The sequence below is a fragment of the Macaca mulatta genome, chromosome 17 (assembly GCF_049350105.2).
Source record: "Macaca mulatta isolate MMU2019108-1 chromosome 17, T2T-MMU8v2.0, whole genome shotgun sequence".
Taxonomy (NCBI): Eukaryota; Metazoa; Chordata; class Mammalia; order Primates; family Cercopithecidae; genus Macaca; species Macaca mulatta.
This window is the reverse complement of record NC_133422.1, coordinates 90,846,818-90,872,380: the sequence shown is the minus strand read 5'-3', so window position 1 is coordinate 90,872,380 and position 25,563 is coordinate 90,846,818. Positions and strand designations below refer to the sequence as shown.

Below are 25,563 nucleotides of genomic sequence, written 5' to 3'. Positions count from 1 at the left end.
GTAGTTGTGATTACACACACACGTCACCACGCCCAGCTAATTTTTGTATTTATAGTAGGGACGGGGTTTCACCATGTTGGCCAGGCTGATCTCAAACTCCTGACCTCAGGTGATCCAACCGCCTTGGCCTCCCAAAGTGCCGTGATTACAGGCGTGAGCCATGGTGCCCAGCCTGTATCCAGGTAGTCTTTATTTAGTGGACTGGCTAGAATTCTGTCACATGGATGTCCCACCATCAATTTCCTGTTGGTAAGCATATCAACTGTCTATGAAGTATCTTCTTAGAAAAGTCTTCAAACAACCTACATGCCAAAAGGAAATAGTAATAGATTTGCTGTCCACATTTACTCACTCAAGTTCCCCTTAAGAATATAGACATATATGTTTATTCACATTATATATTATGTTATACATTATATATACTTATATAGTTTAGTACATTTAGATCTTTTACTTAAGTCCTTTATCAAAAACTTTCTTCATATTCAAAATACAGCATAGAATCAGAGTGCCCAAGAGGGTCCTTCATGGACATCTAGTCTAGAGTAACACAAGAACCAGAAAATTGGGGCATCCTGCTCAAAGTCACAGGGGACCCACTGGGACAGGAATCCAGTCTCATTTCCAATGCTATTACTGCTTGATGTACTGTCATAAAAATGATATAAGAATCATTTTAAAAATAGGTGTAGATCTTCCTCTCAAGCTTTGTGGTAAAATGTAGACCTTCACTGGAAATCTATCTCTGTTTATTTTTTAAAACTGTAAATATTCTGTCAATATTCTACTGATAGTGAAAGGAGACAGACAAATTCCTACGCAGACAGGGACAGGTCCCGGGTGAAACCTAACCTTCAAACCAAGGAAAATCTAAAGCCTGAAAACCAAGCTTCCAGTTCCCAATAGAGTCCGCGCCCAGAGTGAGAAATTCTATCCCTGGCTTACCCACTCTAATGATTGGTTCACTCTGAATGATGCCTCTTAACCAAACCAATGGTGCTTTTTCCAAGACCACCCATGGACCAATTAGCACACACTCCCCCATTCTAAGCCCATAAAAAGCCCAGACTCAGCCTCACAGAGGGCTACCAGCTTTCAGGGTCCCCTCTTGCCACTGAGAGCTTTCCTTCTGTCACTCAATAAAATTCTTCTCTGCCCCACTCACTCTCCAGTGTCCGCGTACCTTATTCCTCTTGTTGTGGGACAAGAACCTGGAACTCACCAAGCTGTGGACAGAAGGCGGGAACGAAAGAGCTGTTAACACTCCTGTTTGCCGAGCTGCAGGTGGCAGAAACAAAAGAGCTGTAACCCTCTAGTTCGCTGAGCTGCAGGTGATAGGAATAAAAGAACTGTAACCCTCTGTCCCGCTCACCAACCTACGAGAACAAAGAAGCCATAACGCCACCACTAGCAATTTCACTGCTAGTAAAGCTAGTTGTCTTCAGATAACAAGTTATCTTCAAATAACATTTTATTCTCTATAGAATTAATTGAGTCATTTTCAGATATCTTAAGAAAAAATATATATTAAATTCCAAATACAGGCATTATCCAGCTGCTAATGAATGTTGTAGTTCTTCATGAAAGTTTTCCAGGTTCTTCACATCCTTTGGTTGCAAAATACAAAGTTGTGCCTTATATTTCTGTCATGGACATAACATTTTTAAACTGCCATTATAGGGGAGGATTGTGTCAATTTTTTAAAAATATGCATTATATTTTATTTAACTGATCCAAATACAATGTTTGCTTTTTAAAAATAAGATGATGGTGCATCATGAATTCATCTTTTGGTTTACTCTTCTCTGATGCCCTGAGTCACTGGCAGCTTTGGGACAAACAACTTGGCTTTTCTCACTTGAGAGAGATCTATAATTCTTATTGTGAATGCATGTCACTTTAACATGGGGTGAGCATTTTCTCCCAAAACAGCAAAATGGGAGGTCACACTATTGTGGCTATAAAGAAAAATGAAAAATGCTATAAAAATGAAGGCATGAAAAAAATGATCATGAGCTACTCTCATAATAAAAAATAAACTTTCATGTTGTGTCCTTTGACACACAGCATAATGAAGCAGGCACTAACAGTTCAGAGTAGTCTAAAAATCACCAAGAATAGTTTTCTACTGCATCAAAAAGGTGTTATTTTTAGCACCTGAGAGCCTGAATCATCAATAATTGGCATTCTAATGTGAAAGTTATCAAGATCTGTTAATTTAAATGATCTTTGATCAATTCCCTGCCAAGTCTAGTTTGTTTCCCTGTCCTTCAAACACACTGTTTCCTATTCCATTTTCTAAATGAGAGACTATTTTACTACGAAGGCAAAAATGTTCTTTAAAGACAACTGAATTTTGTTTTTTGTTTTGGAACCATCCTCTTCTCCTTTACATCTAATAAAGAGGATGTGTTTTCTCAGTCTTGTTTTCCTCTCATACATAAAGAATATATTGTCCCTTAGTATATTTCACCTTGCAGTCACCATATGTTTCCTGGTTTTATCTTTTCATGCCATCATTGATATGCCTTATTTCTAGTTTAATGCTTACTCTAATTCCTAATCTTTACTCTTGGACATTTCCAATGTGAAGCTCTGTGTAGCCACCTGGGTTTCATCCTGTTCTCTTCATCCTCTTGCCATCCTTATAAGTATTGTTGCTTTAACAAATAATCTAATTTTCATGGGTCCTTCCACTTACAGGTCATTTTCTTATATTTAAATCACTAAAGTCAACTTTCCTGAAATTCATTACCTTTAGGTTGCTGTTTCCACTTCTTTGATAGTCTTTGTGTAAACATCAATCTTTAAGCGCATTTTCTTAATTAACTGAAGTGTTCACTTAAGAAATAGCTCCAGTTTACAGGTCAAAAGTCAGAAATAGCTAAATACTAGCACAATCTCACCTCCCTTTTTGCTCTGTCTCTATTTTTGTCTCTCTCCACAGACCCTACTCACAGGTATTTCTGCCTGACCATGTTCAAGATATACTCTCCCACCATTGAATTAATTGACTGTAAGATATATTTAATCTCTCATTGAATATATAGTTTTGTCCAATACACACTTAACAGCAAGTCCTCAATATGATCAGTAGGTTCTTGGAAATTGTGACTTTAAGCAAAACGATGTGTAACAAAACCAATTTTACCATAGGCTAGTTACTATATAAACAAGAGTTAAGTTGCTATGGTATGTTTATGGTCACAGAAACACCACCAAACTTCTAAAGAAAGAACCAAAACACTTCTAATATTAAACACTGAAATAAATGTGAGCTATACATACATTTAGGAAAGATTAAGACAGACAAGGAAGATAATTATCCAATTTTTGGGTCATCAGTGAGTGACAACAGTCACAGTGGTGGTGATGAAATTAGTGAATAAATGCTTGCAACTTGAAAATTGTCTGGAGCACCTCCTACCACCACACAGTTCGAAAACAAGCAATAACACATATCATAGGCTTGCTGAGTGCTTTCATACCACATTGTTTATTGTTATGCATTTGTATGGTTATTGTATATGTTACAAATTTTTGTTTTGCAATCATTTATACTCATTCACTCACTCATTCATTCATTTTCCAAATTGTTTATTCCAGTTAAGAATGACAGATGGCCAGAGTGTCTCCCTGTAGCTCAGGGTGCAAGGTGGGAACCAGCCCTGGACAGGACACCATCTCATCCCATCACAGGGTGCACTCACACTCACTCAGATTGGGACTGTGCAGACATGCCAATTCACCTAGCTTTGAGCTGTGGAGGGAAACCAGAGTGCTTGGAGAAAACCCATGCAGCCAGGGGTTGGGGAACATGCAAACGTGCAAACTCCCAGAAGACAGTGGCCCCAGGCAGGAATCAATTTATTTTTTCTCGACAATGTTATAATGAAACAATATTGAACAAAACAACTTAATGCAGGACCTACTGTGGAAGGATGGTTAGTGACTCTTCAATTTCATTATGACTTCTTATCGTGACAACTAAAACCTGGGAACCTCTGTAAGAGACAGTTAAGTTGGTCAAAGGGCAAGTTAGCTGTGATTTGAGTGATTTGGGGCAACCTGAAAAATACAGGATAAAATAGGAAAGATACACAGCCTTAATGTATTAATGAAAGTGGATTTATTATGAATGATACTCACTACAATGATTAATTAAGCTAATCCTTTATTATGTGCTCTGCTGATCACCATCAAGAATGTAAATACATGTTTGCTCTGTTTTCAATTAAAATGTGTGGAATTACAGAAATGTGAGAAAATGAAAGTTTGACTTTTACAAGGTCCTTCAACCATACTTAATCACTTTGCTGACTTTTCTTCATCTTTCCGCATCTCAGTTCCTTATCTGGAAAGTACAATAAACTTTCCTGTGTTGGTGATGATAAATGGTATAACAATCTTCTTTTGCAGCTGAATTCTCCAAGTCAATACCACCTTCTGCCCGATCCATGATTCAGCTCTATTTGACAGTTCAACACTAGCTAATACAATTATTTCCTTATTAAATGTACTAACCCCTGTGTTCTCTGAATTTCTTTAAATAACTTTAAAGAAACCATAAAGTACTCAATAAATAATTTTTCCAAGAAATGTATTCTCAGAGTGATTATACCTGTGTATGAATTCATTTATAAAACTGCCTTTCTTTCAAGCTGACGTGAGAGTCCTAGGAAACAGGGTCAGGCAGGAATGAGAAGAGACGCCATCTTTATATCATGATTGATAACTGTATCTTGAACAAATCCAAATACATATTAGGAAGCATCTATCACAAGTTTCTGTTTATTTGAACATCAGGGTTTTCTACTATATTTAAATATTCTTTTTTAAAAGAATTTTATTTATAAGCAATTGCAAGATTGCATCTAGTCTATAAACTACATGAGATGAGGTGTTTTTATACATGACTATTTGATAGTGAACACGACCTGAAAAAGAACTTGGATCTGTAGCATTTCCACTTTCAACCCTCTCAGGATTAAGGTTTATCTCTTAATTCTGATGGAAATCTCCTATGCATTGAATAAAAGTGGTGAGTGTTATTCTATGTGCTGGGAAGCTAGCTTCATAGAATTATGTTAGTAATGAGGTATTTATGCATCAAAAGTTTGGAAGCTGACTTTTCTAATAACTTTTTTACAGTATACTTAGTAATCTTAATATAATCAAAGAATTGGCCTCTGATATTAACTATGTTCTACTAAACTATAAAACACACTCAGGTGAAAATTACAAATATGTTCTATACTAGATTTTTAACATAAATGATTAATTCTCATAACTCTGCCAAACAGGTATTTTATCCTCCTTGAACTGATGAAGAAATAGCTCTTGCCAAAGCCATATGGTTAGGCAACAGCAGAGGTAGATTTTGCACCCCGCTGTGTCTGATGCCAAAGCTTTTCACTATATCATGCTGCCTTTATTTTCAATTAAGTTTAGGATTCCCCCAAGTTAATGAGAAACACACATACCATAAATTAAAATCAACAGTACATTGAAAGCCTGATTTTAACTAACAGCTTTTGGGCAAAACATTTTTCTAATGTTAATACGAAAAACATTGACTCATCTAACTTGCTTCTTCCATTGCCCCCCCTCTATCATCCAACCCCATTAGGATGCTGCTAAGCTCTGATATGAACAGAAGGTAGACAGTAGCCAGAGAAAGGAAAGAAACAGAGGGCCTGAATTATCTACAAACTGTGTAACCAGCTCCCAAACCATCAGGAGTGAACTTAATTAAATGGTTTGTTTAAAGTGTGTCTAAAAAGGGAAAATAATTCATTTTTAATTAGGACAATCTTTTTTTTTTGGTAAATGGTAAAGTACTTAAATCATAGTATTATTTTTAGACATCTCCTCACTTTAAATAATTTAGAAATTCAATTATAATCATTTGCAATAAACCACTTAAAAATACTTAAGGTTCTTCTTGAAACTACCTTGTCTGCTTAAAATATATATTATATATTTATATAAACATATATTTATATGTTTGCTTAAGAAAAGTATACTTATATATTAGTATATTATGTTTATATATTTTTTAACAGACAAGGTAGTTTCAAGAATATATATCAGATAATCAGCCTAAATACAAAATGGTTAAGAGACATTTCTGTGTCACTATTTTTACTCAAAGTTTTTGTTTTGATCTGTCAAAAAGTTTTGGTGAGCTCTGTGGATTTTCAGAGCTCATTATCTTATTTCATAGTGATATTAGCTTCATTTTACTATGATAGTGAGGCATTTGATGGCTGCTATCAATAGGTTCTGTGTTCATCCACAGAGACACTTCAAATGAAGTGAAAAACATTTGCCGATTACATTATGTTATGATAGTGAATGATTTTAAAAGATGTCAAGTTCTGCTTAATGAGTTTTATATGAAATAGCATTTACATTAGGGGAAAGTGTGGGGGAGGTAAAAGATGTAAGTCATCAGAATTTCATTTATTTTTAAATACAATTAAACTCTCGGAAAGCATCACCACTTTAACTCTGAAATATCTTTTAAAGACATTACTGAAATATCATTATTACCATTTTTTTATTTTCTAATACATCCCTGAAAATGAGTTCACTTTAATAAGTGGAACGATTTATGAAGCAAAATAGGCTATAAGTACACAAGAAGGATAAAATATTTAATTGCACTAATTATACTTTCATGATACACCATTGTTTCTGACATATATGTTTACCACATTTCTAAACTTCTATAATAATACTGTGGTAAGAGATGTTCACGTGTATCGTAACTACCCATAGCCACAGTTCACACATCTTTTTGCCACAGGAAAATTAGAGGACAATATATTCCCTTCCAATCATACAAAGTAAAATGCATGTACTTGTGAACGTTATATTAATACTGTATTGAATGGCCGGGCGCGGTGGCTCAAGCCTGTAATGCCAGCACTTTGGGAGGCCGAGGCAGGTGGATCACGAGGTCAGGAGATCGAGACCATCCTGGCTAACATGGTGAAACCCCGTCTCTACTAAAAATACAAAAAACTAGCCGGGCGAGGTGGCAGGCGCCTGTAGTCCCAGCTACTCGGAGGCTGAGGTGGGAGAATGGCGTGAACCCGGGAGATGGAGCTTGCAGTGAGCCGAGATCGGGCCACTGCACTCCAACCTCGGCCACACAGCGAGACTCCGTCTAAAAAAAAAAAAAATATACTGTATTGAATATAATAGCATCCATTTACACTTTGTGGGTTTTTTTTTTTTTTTTTTTTTGAGACGGAGTTTTGGTCTGTCGCCCAGGCTGGAGTGCAGTGGCGCAATCTCGGCTCACTTCAAGTTCCGCCTCCCGGGTTCACGCCATTCTCCTGCCTCAGCCTCCCGAGTTACAGGCGCCCGCCACCGCGCCTGGCTAATTTTTTCCATTTTTAGTAGAGACGGGGTTTCACCATGGTCTCGATCTCCTGACCTTGTGATCCACCCGCCTTGGCCTCCCAAAGTGCTGGGATTACAGGCGTGAGCCACCGCGCCCGGCCCCATTTACACTTTGGTTGAGAGTTGAGGCATCTGCCTTAGGAGTCACTGACTCAGTACCAGATTCTTTTCAGTCTTTTTTTTTTTTTTTTTTTTTTTGAAAGCAGTCAGAATGGTCTTACTGAAATTTTTTAGTACAATGTTAGAGGATCTTAAAATTTTATATTTTAAACCAATACAAGCACTGCAAATGATATATTCCTGAATCTAGTTGATGTAGTATCTAAAAAGAAAAGCGACCATATGAATATCTATAAGTTGACTAATGTAATTTAAGTTGGAGGCTAAACAACTTTGGTATATTCATATTTCTCTGGCTCCTGTTTTTGGCCAGATAAATGCCAAGTCCACCCCCATTCAGTAGAATTGGACAGGACCAATGTATTTGGTGGTCTCACTTAAGTTTCCACGCCAGGAGCAGCAAGAAATGTACAACTTCTGGGATTAAGTTGCTCCAAGACAGTCTTCATCACCTTTGTGAACTGGAAAAACCAAATAGTCAAGGTCTGAATTTCCATTGTGTGTGGCTAAGTCCAGTCTCATTGGTTCATAAAAGTATTCTGAAGGACTTTAAAATACAAAGGTGGGGCTAAATAATGATAGAAACCATCAGTTCTTAATTCAGAGAATGACAATGCAGGTTCCTATATCCTTTTTAAAAATCTGAGATCATTATTTTAAAACTAGCTGTATACATTCTTAGGCTTTAAATTTAATGTTAGCTGAAATGATTACCTTTAAGTCGATTGGCTTTACGCCTTGGCGACTGCTCAATATAATTTTGGAATTTTAGGAAGCAGCATTTCAGGTAAGTGACAGTTACGTTTTAGAAGAGGTAATTTTAAAAATGATCCAGAACTACACTGCTCTGATATGTCTGATGTACACCCCCCAAAATGTGTCAGTGTCCATATTAAGCTAAATAAAATTTGGTCCAAATTAAGCACAATAACCAAGATGGTTTATCTGAAACTGAGTTACCAAAAAAAAAAAAAAAGAAAAATTCAAAATCCATGGTATGAGAATTATAAATTTTCCAAGGTTCACTCCAAAGTAAAAGGCTAATTAATTCTATACAGGGTTTTACCCAAACGTCCATAGGCATTTTCATATATATTTACACAGAAGGCTTTAATCTGAAGTCACCTTTGGCAACCTCAAAATACATAAACTATGACTTCCACAATGAAATTATGTACTTGAAAGTTGTCGCCTCAAAGTACTGAAAGAACAAAGGAAGAGATCACATGTACCCGTTAAAAGTCAAAATGACAAAAATGTTTCTCATTTAAGACAGTTCACTTAAAGACCAAATAACCACCACCATTTCCCCAAAAACTGGAAAGAAATGATCTTGAGCTTTAGAACGGGAAACAATAAATCTTAGCACATACAAAGATCGGATGCTTTTGCCAGTGATTAACCTATCACTGCTGAGTACCTACAGCTACATCCAGTAAACAAAAACAAGTCAGAAGTCAGAGTAGGCTTGCTGGACACTTCCCGTTCTGGATTTATAGCGGGGCATGGCTGAACAGGTAGGACACGGATTCGCCACTGTGTGCCCTTCGGATTGCTTCAGCCAAGATCATGGAAATGTCAGTGACCTGAATCTTGGTGCAGTGTTTCATTTTGTCCTCTTGCAGAATTGTGTTTGTGACGACCACAGCCTCAAAGGCAGCATTGTCTGTATAATGTATAATTACCTTCAAATATTCTGGAAATAGCTGGTCCAGACAAGATCCCATGGATAAGGGCAGCATACACTTTGGTGGCTCCAGCTGACAGCAGCTTGTCCGCGGCATGGCAGACGGTGCCGCATGTGTCGGCCATGTCATCCACGAGGATGGCCACGCGGTCCTTCACGTCGCCCACCAGGACCATCCGGTCCACTTCATTCGCCTTCTTCCTCTCTTTGCGGATCAAAGCAAATTCCACATTCAACCTGTCTGCGATTGACGGGACCCTGTGGCTCCCCCTGCATCACGTGAAACAATGATATACAGTTCTTCCACTCAGCAATGTTTTCCCGAATCCACTGCAGGACTGCGGGCTCCGCATACAAATTATCCACAGGAATATCAAAGAATCCCCGTATCCGAGAGGCATGCAGGTCCATGGTGACGATGTGATCCGCCCCAGCCACCGACAGCATATTGGCCACAAGTTTTGCGGAAACTGGGGCACGACTCTTGTCCTTTTTATCTTGTCAGGCATATGGGAAACACGGGATCACGGCAGTCACCCTGGATGATGATGCGATCTTGCAGGCATTGATCATGATGAGGACCTCCATCAGGTTGTCGTTCATTTCCCCGCAGCGCTCTGCATGATGTAGACATCTTCCCCTCTCACACTTTCCCCAATCTCCACGCTGGTCTCCTGGTTGCCGAACTGCTTGGTGACCACCTTGCCCAGTTCCAGGCCCAGGCGGTCGGCCACGTGCTGGGACTGGTCCTGATGCGAGCTGCCGCTGAACAGCACGATGTTGGGCATGGTGGGGCGCGGGACTCCGAAGGGCACACGGCGGCGGAGGAAGTGGCAGAGGCAACAGCGACGCGGAAGGCTGCTGCTGCTTTTTCCAGTCTCATTTCAACTTCACTAATATTGGATCTTGGATGCAAGATAATTAATTGTTAGTTCTTTGGGAAAAGTGTTTTCCAGGAGAATGACCTATCCAAAAAATACAAAAGGACAGTGCTACTAAAAATAAGTGAGAAAAAAATGTATAATTACCTTCAAATATTTTTAGACAATGCTTTGTTTTGTTAATTACCCCAACTCTAATTTTAATGGAAATTGATGACTGTATTGATTGATGCTGTCACTTTCATTTCCTTTCAGTATACTAATGGATGAAAATAAGTATTGAAAATATTCATTTCTTCAGGCTCAAAATATAGTTGACCCTTGATTAGCTCTTGAATTTCTCCATGACGCCTATCTTGAAACCATTCACCTCCTCTGGCCACTTTTTTGTTTTGTTTTGTTTTGTTTTTGCCATGACCACAATCATTTTCATGATTCCTTGATTGGCTCTGTCATAAATCTGGTAAAGTCATGCATATCTGGACACAGTTTTCTTCAGCAGGAATTTAGTGATTTCAGGCTTGATGGCATTTACAACTTTATTCTGTAACGATGGCATTTTCAAAGATGTCACCTTTCTAGACTTTCATGATGATCTCTCTCTCAGAGTTCTCTTCCATAGTGTTGACAATTCTTTCCATACAGTACTGAGCGTAATGAGCCTTAAAGGCCCTTATGACCCCCGATCTAAAGGCTGAATTAGAGACACTGAGTATGGGAGCAAGTCGACCACTATGGAACCTTCAGTGTTGAACTCATGCATTTTGGGTAGCCAGGGGCACTGCCCAATATCAAAAGAAATTTGAAAGACAGTCACTAGGCCAGGCATGGTAGCTCACATCTTAATCCCAACACTTTGAGAGGCTGAGGCAGGTGGATCACTTGAGGCCAGGAGTTCAAGACCACCTACTACAAAAACTAACAAAAATTAGCTGGGCATGATGGTACACACCTGTAGTCTCAGCTACTTGGGAGGCTGAGGTGGGAGGATCACTTGAGCCCAGGAGTTTGAAGATGCAGTGAGCCATGATCATGCCACCGCACTCCAGCCTGGGCAACAGCGTAACAGAGCAAGACCCTGTTTCTTTCAAGAAAAAATAAAAGTCCTTTACTGGCAAGATACTTTCTGACTTTAGGAATAAAGCATCTTTGGAACCAATCCTAAAATAAAGTTCTTATTGTCCAGGCATTCTTGTTGTACAACTAAAAGACTGCCATCTGGTGTTAACTTTTCCTTTCAAGACTTCAAGCTTAGCAGCTTCATAAATTCAGTCCTCATCATAAACCCAACTGCATTTGCACAGAACAGTAGAGTCAGCCTGTCTTTTCCTGTCTTAAATCCCTTGTCTTCCTAATACAAATCTTTTGTGACATTCTTTTGTCCAGAATAGGACACTTTTGTCTTCATTAAAAACCTGTTCTGGCAGATATCCTTTCTCCTTGTTGATTTTCTTGCTGGCATCTGGGAACCTGTCAGGAAAAGCTGCTTCTCCTGTTATGTTGACATTTTTTAAGACAAATCTCTTTCTAAAATTATTAAACCATCCTTTGCTGATAGTAAATTCTCCAGCTTTGATCCTTCACTTTCCTTTTTCTTTAAGTTGTTTTGTAGTGATCTCAATTTTTCTTCAATCATAGTAGAGTCTGTAGGTATGCCTTTCTTATAGTGATCTCAATTTTTCTTCAATCATAGTAGAGTCTGTAGGTATGCCTTTCTTATAGTAATCCTGCACCACATAAAAGCTGCATTTTTGGTATGAGATAAAAAGGATTTTGTAAAAAGTACAAGGTTTTCTCACCTTCTGGTGTAACTACAGCAATGGCTTCACAGATTTCCCCCCCTTTTTTTTTTTTTTTTTTACAATGGTCCTTAAGCAAAATTCATTTATCTTGAAATGGCAGGAAACCATATCTGCAGACCTCCGTCAATGGTACATATCAAGCAATTAAACTTTTTCTTGTAATGTCATGACATCTCTCTGCTTCTTGGGACCACTTCCAGCATCACTAGTGCCATTACATTTGGGTCCCATGGTGTTAGTCAAGGTTTACAGTGTTGCATTACATATTATGAAAAATATACCAGAACCAAGAGAGATCACTTTTTACTGCAATAAGCAACTTACCAGAGAGATGAACAGCTCTCTAGTAAACTGAATTAGTGTCACATGGCGTTTTAAGCATATACAACACTTGAGCTCATTGCAATAGTCATAGAAGGTGGTTACAAAATTATTACAGTAATATATACTACAGTTAATTTCATGCAGTTATGATTTAATACTGCATCTTTATGTTTTACATTTGTGGCACCACGTATGGTATGTGTTTGTTTGCATATGTTTTGATATATTTTAACTTTTTATAATAGATCTGTGTATATTTTATGGTAGCGTATAATAAAATAGACTGGTATCTATGCATATTTTATATATTCATCACCTATCTAACTTTTTCTTAATTTTTTGAAATTTCTAGGCTATATGGTTCATCTGCGAGGTTTTTCAAATTGTCCCATATCTCAAAAAAACTTTCTGATATATTTATTGAAAATAATCTGCATATAATTAGAACCAAGCAGTTCAAACCCATGTTGTTTAAGGGTCGACTGTGGATACTTGGTTTTAGGCCCAAGTACTGCACCCAAATAATGCACTAAACTTTATGTGTCTTGAGAACAGAGATACCACTCTTTGCTTTTTAAAACAATTTTTCCTAGAGGCCTGCTAACACGAGATAGGCAATTATTATTTAGTTAAAGTAAGTAAAATTAAATATATAAACTTTGTAATCATTGTTTATGTTTCATATACTGTAGTCCTATGCAAAACTCATGAAGAAAAATTACTCTTCACCTCTTCATGATGTATACTTCACCATGAATTATAATTTTATAAGAAGTATAATTTCCTTATATATAACAAATTACTTTATACATGGATTTTTTTTTCCTGAATCTTACAGTATTTCAGGAAAAGGGTTTCATTCCCAACTGACAACAGGGAAGATCAGCTCATCCTTAATTCATTAAATGCCATTTTTTACCCGCTTACATTCATCAAATTATAGGATTCATTATAACAGGGATGTAGAGTTATGGCTTTAGCTCTTTTTGTTCTAATCCTTTTTTCATGTATTCTTTCCTTTGATTTGCGACCTTCATTACCAAGAGAGCTCACATAATGCGTTCAGTTCAGTTCCAGGAGGCTAAGCAGTCAGCTACTGAAGGAATTATTTCACATACCCTAGTTATTAATATGATTACTCAGAACACTTACATTAATATCCAAAGTATTCTAGCACTTTCAGAAAAAAAACAGTGCTTCTTTATCACAACTTTTCCTTTCACTTGGAGAATACATTCTTAACTATTTACAATTCAAATCTTCAAGTGAAAATTCCTCAGCCAAGTGGAAATGTATTATAAAATGTTTGCTGAATACTTAGATCAACTAATTCAAGGCTTGCTTTACTATTTTTCTGATTATAAAATAATGTATTCTGATTTTACTAAATTTAGAAAATATAAAATAGTATAAATTAAATAAATCACCTATAATCATGCATACCCAGAAATAACCATATTTTAATATGTTTCCCTCATTTTTTTCTATATATGTTAATGGCATTTTGTGTGTGCCAATTTAAATTCAGTCTGTATTAATAATTTTATATCATTTTTTCCACATAACATTGTATCTCACATAAGTACTTCCCTTGTAATTATTTTTCAAACGCATTATTTTAATTTTAACACAACATAGATAGGCCATAATTTATTTTAATATCCACTTAACCATGCTCTACAAATGCAAATAAATACATATTGGCAGAAATCTGATACTGTGGTTGATAGGATTGGGTGAAAGTTAGGACAGGAGAGAAAAATTTTAAAGGGACACCAGGTAACTTTTAGAAATGATGGATGTCTTCATCATCTTGGTTGTGGTGATGGTTTTATGGTACAAACATGTGAAAATGTATCAAATTTTATGAACTGTAAATATTCTTTGTTATTATATATCAACCATACCTCAACAAAGCTCATAAAAGAAGTTTTTTCAATTCTCTTATTGCAAGTAGGTTAGTTTCAATCTTTAGCTGGTATAAAGTGGTAACAAATATAATTCACTACTTTATTTCAAAAAGAATATAACTTTGAACATGTAAAGCTATTCATAAATTTGAGGCAGTGACATTTCAATTCCTGTGCAATTCATAACAGATTTCGTAAATTACTTTTAAATTTACTGAAACTCATTTTACTAAAACCCTCACTAAACTTTCATAGATGTCCAGAGCATTCCACTTTACCCTACTGGTCTAAAAGTATTGGGGGCAAAATCAGGTAAACTATTAATTGCTGTCATTAAAGCTCGCACATTCATTGAAGACTTTCCAGGAGCCAGACACTTACTTATCAGCATTTTACACGGCACATCAATTATCTTCTTACTTGTTTCTTTCAATAAAAATAAGCACAATGATGTAAAAACATGACAATATTAAGTAATGAGATCAGTAGGAAGCTTGCCTAAAGAATTCAAAGTTCTTTAAAAATGTTCAGGATTGTCCTTGCAACTTCCTTACCTGCTCCCCTGGGCAGCCTGAAGCAGGGATGGGCCTTGTAGGGTCAAATGCTGACATGGTGGCCCACAGCCGCAGAAAGGCCAGGCCTGTAATCCCAGTACTTTGGGAGGCCAACGTGGGTGGATCACAGGTCAGGAATTCAAGATCAGTGTGGCCAACATGGTGAAACCCCGTCTCTACTAAAAACACCAAAATTAGCTGGGCGTGGTGGCACATGCCTGTAATCCCAACTACTCGGGAGGCTGAGGCAGAAGAATTGCTTGAACCCAGGAGGCAGAGGTCGCAGTGAGCTAAGATCACATCACTGCACTCCAGCCTGGGTGACAGAGTGAGACTCTGTCTCGAGAAAAAAAAAAAAAAAAAGGTTCGGGATTGTTCCTCTAGGTAGCAAGAAACAAAATCTCCAGAGGGGAGAATGGAAAAATGATGTATTCATACCATGAAATGCAATAAAAATAAACTAACTATTGATACCTGCGAAAACATAGATGATGAGCCTCTAAAACATTATGCTGGATGAAGAAAGTCAGACACAAATTAGTACATGTGGTATGATTCCATGCGTATGAAGCCTAAAGACAGGCAAAACTAATCAATGGTTACAGAAGTCAGAAAGCGGCTTTTCAATGGGGGTGGGGGGTGGAGGAAGAAATTAATTAAAAGGGGGCATGAAAAGAACATCCAGGAAGTAGCTGCAAGGTATATACAACTGCCGAAATATGCTATACATTTGAGACTATGCATTTCATCATATATTAGTTATATTTCATTAAAGGAAACTAGGATAAAATAAGTCTCTAGGAAGCTAAGGGTTTAGCTCTAAAATGATTCCAATTCAATGCTCACACCTTTTGTCTAGCATGACCCTTTCACTCCACAAAGTCTACAGGATATGAGGAAAATCATCAACACCTAGATGGCATATAACCAAGGATGATGCTGAGGAGAATGGATTTCCTCTATCAAAATAAATAAAAGTAGATGAACAAACTCATTGCAAATGCAAATACCCTATTTTGAAATAGGCTAATCAAATCATTTGTATATGTTGTTTCACCACAGCAACCATTTAACTACATATATATATATATATATATATCTCATAACATCATGTTGTATACCTTAAATATACATGATATAGTTTGGATTTTTGTCCCCAACAAATCTCAAACTCTAATCCCCACTGTTGGAGGTGGGGCCTGGTGGGAGGGGACTGGATCACGGGGGTGTTCTCATAAATGGTTTAGCACCATCCCCCTATCCTTGGTACTGTATAGTGATAGAGTTCTCACAAGATCTGGTTGTTTAAAACGTGCAGCACCTCCCCCTTCTCTCTCGTGGTCCTGCTCCTACCATGTAAGACGCCTGCTCCTGCTCTGCCTTCCACCATGAGTAAAAGCTCCCTGAGGCCTCCCCAGAAGCAGACGCTGCCACTCTTTCGTACAGCCTGTGAAAGCCAATGAGCCAATTAAACCTCTTTTCTTTACAAACTACCCAGTCTCAAGTATTGTTTTATAGAAGTGCAAGAATAAAGTAATACAATGCACAATAAAATTTTTGTTTTAAAAAAATCCAATTTAAGGCCAGAGGTAAAATGAACACAAGCTCAAAGAATCACAGAACCTTCTAACCTCCTATAGGGTAAACACACCTGTGTACTGTAGATACACCTGACAGTGATAACGTAACCTTATGCATACCCTCAGAATGACCCTATATGGCAGACGCACCTGAATGTGTGTTGGGAGCTCCAAGTGTGGCCAACCAGGAGATTCATTCCTTATCTATGAGAAACATCTGAGCCCACCGGTGGACTGCAGGCTGCACGGGGGAGACAGGCCCTTTCTTTTGGGTTAAGTGAAGGTTGCCAGGTGTAGGTTGTTGGTGGGGGTGGAGGTGCCAAGTGAAAATGCTATATAAACTGCATGCTTTTTATAAGTGGTGGCGGTTCTTCTGTCCTGCTACCACTGAAGCATCCCTGTAAGTCACCAATAAAACCCTATGCCTAATTCACTGGCTGTGGGTCTCTGGCTCTTGAACCCAGCACCATCCCTACTGAAGCACAATGCCTGCCTAACAATGGCCGTATTAGCCTATCTTGGTCCACTCTGAAGCAGGAAGCTGTGCGGTTTAACAGTTTTCACATTTGAATTGTTTTTCTCCATAAACACAGCCAAACCTGGATTCCTGTAAATTCCACCCATTACATCTAGTTCTGCCCTAGTTAGCAAACTCCTCTTCCATGACAGCCCTAGGGATACCGCCAATAGCAAGCACATTTTCTTTAAATTCCTCTTATAATAAGACTAAATATTCCTTCAACTGTTCCTCATATGGCATGATTTTTAAGTTACCTCACCATTCTATTTTTAAAGTATATGTCCCAGACCAGACTTACAATTCCCTGTGTGGTCTTACCAAAATGGAAAGCAGTAGAGTTCTACTTTTATTTGTCCAAGCTCATATTTTCTTTGAAAAAGAAAGGAAAGTCCATGGTGAGAACTGCAACCCACGTGCCTCTTATAATGTGGGAATGAAGGAAGAAGATCAACACAGCCAGGAGTCTCCCATAAACCTGCTAAGAAGGGTGGCAGGTCAAACGCAACATGCAAAGCAGGCTGAGGTAGAACAGATTTCAGGAGTATGGCTGTGGTCTCACTATACAGCCTCCTTCCAGAATGGTCTTTTAGAATTTTCTTCAGCAATGCCAGGTCTCAGGGGCAGCCTTCCCCTCCAACCTGTTCTTTCAGTAATGTGGCACAGTGTTGAGAAACCTGCAGGTCCCAACGATTGTGTCAGACAGAATGGGTGTGAGACCGTCCAGAGTCTAATACACAATTGACCAATATGGGATGCAAGAAAAGAAAAACTCTAATTCTAATATCAAATATGCCCCTTTCATAAAGAAAACCATTATCATTCTTGGATCAAAAATGTGTCATAACGCAATTCTAGGGTTATCCATGATTATTTCATTTCACCTGGGGAATTCACACTAGGGATACGGAGAGAGATTCTGCAAATCCAAAAGAGCAAACTGTGAGAGACGGTCAGGACAAAAACATCCAAGACTACAGAGGCAAGAATGTCCTTGCAATTTTCATCACCAACAAAATGCTTGTGTGTCTGTAATTTTAAGAAATAATAAATGGAATATATCAGGAAGACAAGAAATAGACAAACATGAAAGGGTTTTGAATATTACAATGCAAATAACTAGTAAAAGTAAAGCCTATACAACAGATACCAAAAGCTTAGAAATAAAAAGAAAAAATTGTGACACTGTTAAAATAGAAATAGGTGAAAAATAAAAATCAGAAAAAGAGCAAAATAAAAAATATTAAATACAGAAAACGAAAAGAAGATAAAGGTAAAACCATGACACCAAAAAAGAGGGGGCAAAAAAATAATGCAAGTGAAAAATTACTATATAAAGTATTAAAAGTGTTAGAAAAAGACATTAAAATGCATAAAGGCATAAACTGACACATTTAAGAGTAAAACTATAATAAGACAAATATTAAAAAGTTTCAACTTTTTAAAAATTCATAAGATAAAGAAATAAAAGAATAACAAAAGTAAATGGCAATAAAAACAGCAAGGGGCTGGCATAAAAACAGACACATAGACCAATGGAACAGAACAGAGAGCCCAGAAATAAATCCATGTGCTTACAGTCAACTGGATTTCAACAAAGATGCCAAAAATAAACAATGGGGAAAGGACAGTCTCTTCATTAAATGATGCTGGGAAAACAGGATATCTGTATGCAGAAGAATGAAATTGGACCTTTGCCTCACATTATATAAAAATCAACTCAAAATGGATTAAATGTTTTAAGCCATTTAATCAACTCAAAATGGATTAAAGACTTAAATGTGAGACATGAAACTGTAAAACTGCTAAAAGAAAACATAAAAGCTCCAAGAGTTGCTCTGAACAATGATTTTTTTTGTCTATGATCACAAAAGCACAGGCAACAAAAGTAAAAATAGACAAATGAGATTACTCCAAACTAAAAAGCTTCTGCACAGGGCCAGAGTGGCTCATACCTGTAATCCCAGCACTTTGGGAGTCTGAGGTGGGCGAATCACCTGAGGTCAGGAGTTCAAGTTCAGCCTGGCCAAAACTGTGAAACCCCAGCTCTACTAAAAATACAAAAATCAGCCAGTCACAGTGGCGCACACCTGTAGTCCCAGCTACTCAGGAGGCTATGGCAGGAGAATCGTCTGTATCCAAAAGGCAGAGGTTCCAGTGAGCCGAGATTGCACCACTGCACTCCTGCCTGGACAACAGAGTGAGACTCTGTCTCAAAAAAAAGATAATAGGCTGGGCACAGCAGCTCACACCTGTAATTCCAGCACTTTGGGAGGCCGAGGCAGGCAGATCACAAGGTCAGGAGTTCGAGACCAGCCTGGCCAATATAGTGAAACCTCATTTCTGCAAAAAAACACAAAAATTAGCTGGGCATGGTGGCACACGCCTGTAATCCCAGCTACTAGAAGGCTGAGGCAGAAGAATCACTTGAAACAGGAAGGCAGAGGTTGCAGTGAGCCGAGATCAGGCCACCGCATTCCAACCTGGGCGAAAGAGAGAAACTCCGTCTCAAAAAATAATAATAATTAATTAATTAATCAAAAAGCTTCTACACAACAAAGGAAATAATAAAGTGAAGAGACAATCCACAAAATGGGAGAAAATATTTTGCGAACCATGGATACAATGAGTTAATATCCAAAATATAAAAGGCACTCAAAAGATGCAACAGCAAGAAAACAAATAACCCAATTTAAAAAAAAAAAAAAACAAAAAGAATGGGCAAATAAACACGTCTGAAGAGATATTTCTCAAAAAACATACAAGTAGCCAACATGTATATAAAATAATGGTCCACACTACTAATCATCAGGGAAGTGCAAATTAAAGCCACAATGAGATATTACCTCACACCTGTTATAATGGCTATTAACAAAAAGACAAAAGATAACAAGGGTTAGTGAGAATGTGGAGAAAAAGAGACACCTGTACACAATTGATGGGGAGTATAAATTAATAACAGCCATTAGCTGGGGAGTGCAGTGGCTCATACCTATAATCCCAGCACTTTGGGAGGCTGAGGTGGGAGGATCACTTGAGGCCAGGAATTCGAGACCAGCCTGGGCAACATAGTGGGACCTCATCTCTACAAAAACACTTAAAAATTAGACAGGCGTAGTGGCATATGCCTGTGGTCCCGGCCACTCAAGAGGCTGAGTTGAAAGACGGCTTGGGCCTGTAAGGTCAAGACTGTAGTGAGCTGTGATTGTGTGCCACTGCACTCCAGCCTGGGTGACACAGCAAGACCTGTCTTAAAAAAAATGAAAAATAAAACATTCAGCCACTTTAGAAAATGTACGGAGGTTCCTCAAAAATTAAAAATAGAACTACCATATGATCTCACAATCCCATTACTGGGTCTATATCCAAAAGAAAGGAGAAATCAATATATTGAAAAGATACCTGTACTCTCGTGTTCATTGCAGAATTATTCATAATAGCTAAGATACAGAATTAACCTACATGTCTATAAACAGATGAACAGATGAATGGAAAAAGAAAATGTGGGGTGTGTGTGTGTATGTGTGTATATATATAGATACATATATACACTAGAATACTATTCAGTCTGAAAAATGGAAAGAAATCTTGTCATTTGCAAAAACATGGATGAACTTAGAGGACATTATGTTATATAAAATAACCCAGGCACACAAAGACAAGTACCACAAGATCTCATTTATATGTGGAATCTAAAAAAATTGAACTCGGAGTAAAGAGTAGAATGGTGGTTAGCAGGAGTTAGGAGAGGGAGAAGAGGCTAGGGAGATGTTGATCTGATCAAAGGATACAAAATTTCAGTTAGATGGGAGGAATAAGGTCAAGAAACATACCTTAGTGACTATAGTTAATAACAAGGTATTATATACTTGAAAATTGCTAGAAAAGTAGATTTTAGGTGTTCTCACTACAAATAAATGATAAGCTTGTATGGTAATACATAACGTTAATTAGATTTATTTAGTCATTCCACAATATACATATTTCAAAACATCATGAGTACACGATAAATACATACAATTGTCAATTTTTTTTAGTTTTTTTTAAAAAGTAAACCTCAATAAGATGTTTTAACTTAAACCAGTAAGATTTTTGTTAGTTTTTTTAAAAGAAAAAATATCCTAAGCATTAAGTAGACTAATAAACAAAGAAAAATATTCTAAAGAATAAATGGAAGCATTCAATGAATAGAAGAGGTTCTTCAGTAAAGTAAAATATACTCTTCTCTTAGATGCAGTTAATGACTCGTTTTGAGTTCAGTACAAAGGCAGCAGATGTGAAGATTTGACCTTCCAAGACTTACAGTTTCTGGCAAAGGATCTCAAGGCAGTTTTAATGGAAAGCTGAGGGCAGTGAGCTGAGGAAAGCCTAGAAAGATCAGAAACAGTACACTTGCCACGGCAGATGCTCATGCAGTCCCTGACACCCTCTGGCCCTCAAATACTCTGCTTGGTAGTGGGAGGGAATAGCGTTGAAAATGCAGGTAGCTGAGCAGGGCTGCAGGGTCAGCAGAGGGTATCTTAGGGTTTGGCAAAATGGGTAAGGCTGGGACATTTCTAATAACTACAAGGAATGAACCATCAGAGAAGAAGAGGTTGAAAATCTGAAAGCAGCAATAATTGAAGGAGGAAGCTCCAGACTAGGTAGGATAGGATAAAGAGCTCAGAGAAAGCTGCACAGAAATTCATTAAATGTAAATCCTTTTATAAGCAGTTTTTAATGCAATACTACAGAGCTGACTGAAAAGCCCAAGGCTTAACCAATAGGGCCAATAATGAATGCAGATTTGGGGATATAGGTGCTCCTGGCATTACCTCAAGAAAAAGGAATTAAGGAAAGACAAGTTCACAATGATTGGTTAGGTATGTTATTTTTTCCCCATGGTATTCACCCCATGTCTTTAGATCCTAAAAGCTTCCTCAGATAGGATCTGGTCAACCATCTCAAATGACAGACGTAATTAATCTCTTTTCCAGAAATCACGTTTTGCCTATAGGACAATATTACTCATTTTAATGGTAACAAATCCTGATCCCTGCAGAGTCTAATTAACCCTTCGGGCACAGTTCCTTCTACGTCAACTCAGAACAGTTGCCAGCAATATTCCCACTGTCTCTTAAAGGGTTAAGGTTCCAGGACAACTCAGGGGAGGGTGGCAGCCACCAGTGCCCTCCCAGCACCACACACATGCCCTTTCAACCAAAGTAAAGCTATTCTGCTAGTGTGTCCTTAACACTCTTTTAAAAAACAAAAAAGATTCCCTAACAAGTAAAGTTTGAAAACCCTAGGATAAATTAACACATATACCAAAAAGTTAGCATCCTTCTCCCCAAAAGTACATATTCTCATTTTTGATGGGAATATCTTTCAAACTCTTTGCAATTATCTTCCCCTATCTAAACACAGAGCTGGATTATTTAGTCTAATTCTGCACCAGGAAGGAGGTAGACTGTACTGGTTTGCTAATTTGTTTCCTAGGGCTGGCATGACAAAGTACTAACTAGGTGGCTTCATCAACAGAAATATGTTATTACCTCACAGTTCTGGAGGTAAGAAGTCCGAAATCAAGCAATCTACAGAGTTGGTGCTTCTGAAGGGTATGAGAGAACGATTTATTCCAGGTCCATCTCCCTCTGTGTGAGTCTGTCCTCAAATTTCCCCTTTTTGTAAGGTCACCAGTCATACTGGATTCAGGTCCAGCCCAAAATAACCTCATTTTAACTTGGTAAAGACTCTGTCTTCAAATAAGGCCACACTCTGAGGTACTGGGGATTAGGATGACAATATATAAATCTAGGGAAACACAATTCAAATCATCACACAAAAGCCTATTACTATTACTCAAGATAAGTCAGATTAATTTTTTAAGATAAGCTCAGCTCCAAATTAACTATGATTCTTGGTTATCGCTTATTCTTGGTTTCATACAAACTAACAGACAGAGATCCCAGGGACGTGAAATGACTTTACTGTACCAGAACCATAAAAACCGGAATAGAAGATGTTTCAATAAATCAAACTCCAATCCCAAATTACCTAAACCAAAACTATGCTGCAGGTTCCACCCTCTGTAACTTATTCCATATGCCTTAATACAGTTATCAGGTTACCTGGATGCATGTTTACCTGCCACGGCACCCTTCCTCAGAAGTACAAAACGATCTTCCTGCAGAGCCGTGGCCAGAATAAACCACTCACACTATTGCCTATATCACCACCAACACTTTCATGTTTAAGAAACAGCTTTGATGGAGACATTTTTGAAAATGAGACAGAGAAAATTTTATTGCCAGAATTGCTCTTAAGGGGAGCTGGGCACAGTGGCTCACACCTGTAATCCCAGCACTTTGGGAGAGTGGCTGAAGCAGATGGATCACCTGAAGCCAGGAGTGGGAAATGAGCCTGGCCAACATGGTGAAACCCCGTCTCTACTAAAAATACAAAAAATTAGCCGGGTGTGGTGGTGAGCACTTGTAATCCCAGCTACTCGGGAGGCTGAAGCAGGAGAATCACTTGAACCAAGGAGGCAGAGGTTGCAGTGAGCTGAGATCGCCCCATTGCACTCCAGCCTGGACAACAAGAGCAAAACTCCATCTCAAAAAAAAAAAAAAAAAAAAGCACAGGGGAAAAAAACTACTTTGATAAACCCAGTGGGATGAAGGGAAAGATCTCCCAGGCACATTCACATTTTTAAATGGTGGTTATCAAGCTCTCTGCGTAAAACAAAGAGGGGAAGGTGTCTAGTTCTTAGAAGAGAGGGAATGTGAATGAGGGGAAGAGAAAGAAGACAGAAAAGCCAGGAAAGGGGTGAACTGGGAGATGCAGAGAGGCTGCAGATATCAAATGCAATTCCCTCATGAACCCTATAATCTCCAGTAAACTAACAAATGAAAACGGAGGCCCCGGGAACTTGAAGAGAGATGAGCTTTGCACTAAAGTGGGGCAAAACCATTCAGCACCTTCCTGAGGAGCTAACTAAGGAGCACAGCCTCAGCTGACACCCAGCTTGCAACTTCTTCCACTTAAGTTACCTTGGAATGCACTTTAAAGTCAACCCACGCTGGGCCCATCCTGACACAGCACAGCTCGAGGTCAGCAACTGTCCATGAGAGGATATCCATGGGATAAACAATCAGCAAATCCCTACCTTCTAAATATTCCAGGCCACCACACTGCTGTGCCTCACAGGACAGAACCAAACACTAGGTCAACTCTATTAGGTATAAGCACATTCAGAGCTGCTTTTAGAAGAAAGTTTTGATCCCCTCTGTAGGTCATCCTGCAGTCAGGAATCTTACTCATTAACTGGAGAAAACAGATAAGGATTTTCAATTTCCATGACAAAATACTGGCTTTCTAACTTAGCACAGGACTTAACATACAGTAAGCACTCGATAAGTGTGCAACGGAAGCAATTCGTGAAGCCTTTGACAATACAGATTCCCAAGCCCCATCCCAATCACACTGACTCAGAAATTCAGGGATAGGATTGGGTATGTATATTTAAGTGATTCTGCTGCAGTGCGTTTGGGGATCTTATTTCAAAACCTCTGGGAATATGTGAGCTGTTACCTCTTCCTACTTCTCTACATTCTAATATGTAAGCAGTTCAAATAACCAGAATGTTACAGCTCTACATTACTTCACTTTGATTCCTAAGCAACCAATGAGCACACAAGGAGTAGATGAAATGACAAAAATGTGTGAGATCCTGCAAGTACAGTACCTAGAGTAGGAATAGAACTAAGGACATTTATCTAAAAAACACTATCATTTAACGGGCATTGGTAGGACAAAAGAGAACTTTACAAAGACCGAAAAGGCAATAGTGGGAGAGATAAAAGGAGAATCAAGAAAGTCTGATAACAGACAGCTTCAACCGGAAATTGATCACATAGAGCAGGTGTCCTCAACCCCAAGGCCACAGACCAGTACCAGTCCATGGCCTGTTAGGAACCAGGCGGCACAGCAGGAGGTAAGTGGCAGGCAATCGAGCAATACCACCTGAGCGCTGCCTCCTGCCAGATCAGCAGCAGCATTAGATTCTCATAGGAACACAAACCCTATTGTGAACTGCACATGCAAGAAATCAAGGTTACATGCTCATTATGAAACCTAATGCCTGATGATTTGAGGTGGGGTGGTTTCATCCCAAAACCATCTCCCCACCTCCAACCACTCCTGGTCCATGGAAACACCACAAAACCCATCCCTAGTATCAAAAATGTTGAGAACCACTGACAGAAAAATGGCAAGTATCCACTGGAATTAGCATAGTAGGCAACATTAGCATATGAGGCTCCACCCCCATGACCTTATCTCCTAATACTATCACATTGTTTGGTAGGGCTTCAACATAAGAATTTTGTGGGGACATAAACATTCAGTCCATTACAGGTGTGAAATAGAGTGCCAAACATTTCATTGTCTTTGATTGCAAAAAACAATATAAAGATGGTGGAAATGGTAGCTAAATTTTCAGGTAGAAGTCAGAAGAAGTAGGGATCACCTTGATAGGCCCAGTTTTCTTGATGCAGCAACAAACAAAGGCCATCTACTGAGAATGAGAGGTGGGGGGTAGAGGAAAGGAGGTGAAGGAGAAGACTAAAGAGAGGTGAAAACTGAAGGCACAGAGGCCCAGATGAGCCAGGACCCCTCAATGATGTCATGGCGACAGGCTGAACATTTGCCTGGTTTCCTCCAACACGGTTGTGAGGCACTAATAAGACAAATAAACAGCAATGAGGCAGTGGTCACAGATCGGGGAGTACAATT

The 25,563-nt window shown here is 38.5% G+C and overlaps 1 protein-coding gene and 1 pseudogene across 1 annotated transcript in view; both read right to left on the bottom strand.

Moving 5' to 3' along the window:
* Positions 1-25,563, bottom strand: part of HS6ST3 (heparan sulfate 6-O-sulfotransferase 3) — a 765,037-nt gene that overhangs the window by 704,625 nt on the left and 34,849 nt on the right. The gene's annotated exons all lie outside the window — the stretch shown is intronic.
* LOC144336300 (ribose-phosphate pyrophosphokinase 2 pseudogene) lies at positions 9,027-10,008 on the bottom strand (annotated as a pseudogene).